The sequence below is a fragment of the Fukomys damarensis genome, unplaced genomic scaffold (assembly GCF_012274545.1).
Source record: "Fukomys damarensis isolate Sample0158 unplaced genomic scaffold, DMR_v1.0_HiC HiC_scaffold_5, whole genome shotgun sequence".
Taxonomy (NCBI): Eukaryota; Metazoa; Chordata; class Mammalia; order Rodentia; family Bathyergidae; genus Fukomys; species Fukomys damarensis.
In genome coordinates, this window is record NW_022900917.1 from 48,877,549 (window position 1) to 48,883,063 (window position 5,515).

Below are 5,515 nucleotides of genomic sequence, written 5' to 3' on the forward strand. Positions count from 1 at the left end.
TGAATTTTTTTCTTTTGCTTCTTTTCTTTTTTTTTTTTTTTTTTTTTTTTTTTTTGGTGGTACCAGGGATTGAATTCAGGACCTTGTGCTTGAGAGGCAGGCGCAGTGCCACTGAGCCAAATCCCCGGCCCTCTTTTATTTTTCTAAGAGTTGGAAAAATTTATTGAGAGAAAGACAGCTTCTAAGAGAGACAGAAGGGGGACCAGAAAGTGGGTTGCCCCCATTACATATAATTTTAAAAGTTCAAATTTCCATGGCTTATATTTTATCTTCAATACTCTGAGACTAGTATAGTGGTTCATGAGAGACTTAGCTACTTTCTTGCTATTCTGTCATCTTTAATCCATAACCTCATTTTCCAAAAGGACTGTTCAAGCCCCAGACATTATTAGCCACATCCAGATTACAGGAAGGAGTATTAAAGTAACAGACTTCCTAGAGGGCCTACATTAAACTGACAGAATTTTATTAATGCTAAAATTCAGGGTTCTGTTGAGGAAGGAAGTACTGAATATCAAGGGAAAGAACAGACACTGTTTTGTTCCTTTTGTTACCATAATCTACTCAGCTACTGTATGTTGGGTATATGGCTGCTGTGATGCTGGAAATCTCACCAGGTCATCAGAATATACATATTTTAAAAACTACCCAGTTGTCACTCCCAGAAGAGGATACCAGTTCCTCGTTCTCTTAAACATCTGGATGTCAGCTCCATGCCGGGCATTGTTCTATTCAGGAGACTCCAGGTAGAAGCAAGACTTGCAAGTGTCTTGCTCACAGTGCCTCACATCCCAGTAGAGGGGCTGGCAGTGCACAGGGAACTGACATTGGATCAGTACTCCTAGGATAGGAAGCAGCAGTTTGTGCTTCAGGGAGTAGAGGAGGGGGAGGGGAAGAAAGAAGTGGGCGGAGTGAGGGAGGGAGGCTCTGTGGTTTGTGATGCCATCTAGGCAGCTGTGCAAAGACTAGAACAGTACCATGAACCTATGGTACATGTGCTCCAGCAGGCTCTTTGTGTCATTGAAAGTTTACTGAACTAGAAGCCCTGCAACAGAAAAACAGTCTGCATAGTCCTCAGAAGCCTAAGAAGTTGGAGCACCCCGAACCAGCAGAGTGTTAGAGAAAGCCAAAGGCCAGTCTGTGGTCAGGAAAGCTGAACATTTTAATCTGTGCTTGAAATGCCACACCCAGCCCAGGACTGTCCTTATGCGGAACAGAGTCCTTTCTCATTTGACTGCATTGCTTCTAAGTGATCCAAGTGCATTCTTGAAGTAAGGACAGAGAGAGGTGAGACTGTGGGTATGGCTTATTGCAGATACAGGATGACCCTTGCAAACCCAGCCCCAGACCTGCTGCTCACTGCACAATGGTCATTGACATTGCTGCCTTGCTGACCCTGCTGGCCCCATTTCAGCCTTAGGAATTTGTGCCTCCCCTCTGCACTGCCCTGTCTGCATTGTACGCAGAGCAGACCTCCAAGGACTCTCATCCTAAAGGGGATTTTTCCAGTTGAATGTGGGAACTGGGGTCTCTGGACCTGCAGAGAAAACAGTGCAACAGGTTTACCAGACTGCTTTACTGTCCTTTTATCATTTATATTTCACAGTTGAGGTCAGCACAAACAACCTATGTTTGTAACTAAAACATTTTATTAAGGCTACTATGCAGGGTAGTCGGAATTAAAAGAGTAAATCAGTGTTACCACTAATTGAGAAGACTGTCATTTTGGGAGTCCCTTATATTTTCTACTCAAATACATTTATGTGATGCTGTTAACTAAAAGGGAATATGGAAAGGAAAACATACCATTTTGGAAATAGGTAGTAAAAAGAATAAGAATACGTTTCAATCGCCAGACTTTAGTTTCATAATAACAGAAATTGAAATTAATTAATTAATTTATTTATTTATTGGTACTGGGGATTGAACTCAGGTCCTTGTGCTTGCAAGGCAGGCGGCAGAACCACTGAGCCAAATCCCCGGCCCTTGAAATTTTTTTAAAGATAGAAATTACAGATTTGGGATGAATTATTACATTGATTTTTTTTATCTATATTAAATTTGTAAGGAATTACTGATAAGGGGATAAGACATGATTTTACTTAGAATTAATAATTATATGATATCTTTTTTCTTTTAGAAAGTCAGATTTAGTTCTTTGGTAGTTCCATGACTAGTATAGGTCTTATTACAAAATAAGTGCTCATTTGAAAATACTCAATTCTTAAACTGAATCAGATTATTTACCTGTTTCCATAAACTTGCTGTATCAGTTTCTCCCCACTGGATGTCATCTTTTACCATGAATTCTGTATTCTACAGCCACAGAATATTAGAGTTAACTACAAAGTAATGCAATACAAGGACTGTTTATTAAATGTCAGATTCAAACAATTGTTCTACTCATCCATTTATTCAAGATATATTCAGTATTTATTATATCCCAGGTAATCTCTTAGGCACTGAGGCTATCACACTAATAAAACAAAGTTCCATTCCATACGGTGTAGGTCAAGTGTCCTGTATCCAGAATGCTTAAGGCCAAAAGTGTTTCTGATCTGGGATAGTTTTACAGATTGTAGAATATTTGCATATATGTAATGAAATATCTTGGGAATAGAATTCAAATCTAAAATGTAAATTCATGTTAGTTTCACAAATACCTTATATACATAGCCTGAAGATAATTTTATATAATATTTTAAAAATTCAGTGCATGAAACAGTTTCAGAAGAGAGTCTGGGGGTGGAAGAGGACATTCATAATCCCTGAAGCAGGTGTGCTTAGCATTTTTAAGGACTGCTACACAGGGACTGCTGGGGAAGAAGATGTGAGGGGAGAGAGCAGGAATGGTTGAGATTAGAGAGGTTGAAGGTCTAAATCACAAAGGGCTTTTAAGGATACAGTAAGGTCTTGGGTTATCTCCAATGAGCTGAGAAGCCATTGTGAGATCCTAAGCAGAAAATTGGTAGGTTCTGTCTCATACTGTCAGTGGCTTATTTTGGCTATTATGGTGCATGATTGGAAGCAGAGAGACCAATTTGGGGACTACTGCAGTACTCTAGGTAAGAGAAGATAGTGACCCAGATTAGGATATAGAGGTGATGAGTAGAAGTATGTGTGTGTATGTGTGTGTATGTGTGTGTTAGATTAAACTGCATTTGTATCATGGACCTTTTTGAAAAATTTTCTTTGGTCTGACTAATTTTCAATATCCCACGATAGTGTTTATAATAATTAAGTATATTTTAATGTATATTGTGAATATCTTTCAAAAACATTTAAAGGTTTCCTAGTTAGGATTTGTATTCTTTAAAAAAAAAAGTTATGATTAATGCTGCTACGCAACACCAGATGGCACTAGAAAACAAGTCGTATTTACTCTTAACAGAAATTCCATTGTAACACAATTTAAGGCAAAGGCTGAGACAGCTACATCAGGAACCATAAGTCAGCTTGGTGCAACTTGTACTTCGTATGAATAGTTCTTAGTTTTCTGTCATAAGGAAAGTAAACATAAAATAAAGATGAATAATAATCAAGCACCATTTTGAAGTTTTCCTATTTAAAAAATATATTATCTCCTGTGAAGATTTTCCTGTAGTTCTTAAACTGTTTAGAACATATTTGAACAATCAGTTTTCCACTGCCCTGAGGATAAAAGCCAGACTCCTTGGTATGGCATAAGAGACATCTCAGCATATAGCTTATGACTTTCCTCTGTTTGAAATGCACTCCACTTACCCTTCATCTCCCAAATTCCTATTCCTTAGAACTGAACTTAGATGTTACCTCTTCTAGGAACTCTTCTGATTACATTCCTGTCTTCTACTCAACCAAAAGACATAACTTTCCATGACACCTGTGCATACAGATTTTTAGTACATATTTTGAGGTTTTCCTTACCTTCTAGACAAAAAACTTCTTAAGGACAGAAGCCATGACCAGCCCCCCCATCTTTTTATTAATCACAGCTGTTAGTGTTCTCCAGAGAAACAAAACCAATAAAATATGTGTATGTGTGAAGAGAAAACATAGTTATAGACTTAAATATGGATGCATTTGTGCAGAAATATTTACTTTCATGTATTGACTCACATGCTTCTGGTGGCTATTAGCCCAAAGTCTGCAGGGAAGACTGGCAGGCTAGGGACCCAAAGAAGTATTGATGTTACAGCAGGTGTCTAAAGACCATCCAGATTCCTTCTTCCTGAAGTTTGGTCCATACTTTTTTAAAGCCTTCATCGCATTGGATGAGGCTCACTCACTTTAGGCCGAGCACTCCATTTTGCTCATAACCTACTGATTCAGTCTTGATCACATTAAAAAAAAAAAAAAAAAAAAAACCCTTCATAGCACTATCCAGACATGTCTGTCCATATATCTGCATTCTGTGATCAAGCCAATTTGATATGTAAATTAGTCATTACAACTTTCCACTGACATTTAACCATTGCCTTATAAGTGCCGAATAAAAACAATTGTACAAACAAAAAAATAAGGTTAATCATTTTTTTCCTTTGTTTCTTCATCTGATGAAGATAATATAAGATTGAGATAGCCTAAACAGTGGGCAGGAATAAACAGAAGAATCAAAGTACAAACAAACTTTTTAAACAGAAAAATCAAAGATTGAACAACCTTTTACTGTCCACCATATACACACTACATTTCTAGTTATTTCCTATGAATTCTCATTTGATTCTTACCCCCCATTATAAATTACCATTTTTCAATCATAATTACTGCAAATATTTTCTTCCTTTTTATTCCCCTACTTCTGGGACTCCAATTACATGTAAGTTGAACTACTTGATAATGTCCTACTGGATTCTAAATCTTTGTTTTTGAGATTTCTGTTGAGGTTTTCTGTCCCCCCTCCCTTTTTGTGTGTATGTAGTACCAGGGATTGAACTCAGGACCTTGTACTTAGGAGGTAGGCACAGCACAAATGAGCTAAATCCTGTTGCCAGCCCTCCCCCCGCCTTTTTTTGTACCAGGGATGGAACTTGGGACCTTGTACTTGCGAGGCAGGCGGTGGTGGCACACTGAGCTAAATCCCCAGCCCTCTTTTCCCTTTTCTATGGAATATTTTCTATTACTGTATCTTCAGAGCCCCTGGTTCTGTATTCTGCCATTTTAAATCTTTTGTTGGATATATCTGGTAATTTTTTAAAATTTTAGCTACTGTTCCTTTTGGCTCCAGATTTCCAATTGCCACTTTTTAATAGTTTGTGCTTCACTATTGAGATTACATATATGTTCATTTATGAATATCATGTTTTTCTTTAATTCTTGGTATTTATTTATAATTATTGACTTGGAATATTTTTCCAATAAAGCCAAAATATGGTGATCAGTATTAGCTACGTTTTTTTTTTTTTCTGGTTGTGAGGCATAAGATACCTGTTTCTTTGCATGTCCAGTAATTTTTGGTTATATATATATAACCAAATTGTATAAGTAATTTTTGGTTTTGTATATATATAAAACCAAACATGTGTGTGTGTGTGTG

General features: G+C 37.3%; 1 protein-coding gene across 1 annotated transcript in view; it reads left to right on the plus strand.

Annotated features, from left to right (window-relative positions):
* Asph (aspartate beta-hydroxylase) overlaps positions 1-5,515 on the plus strand; it is a 208,466-nt gene that overhangs the window by 78,303 nt on the left and 124,648 nt on the right. The window lies entirely within an intron of this gene.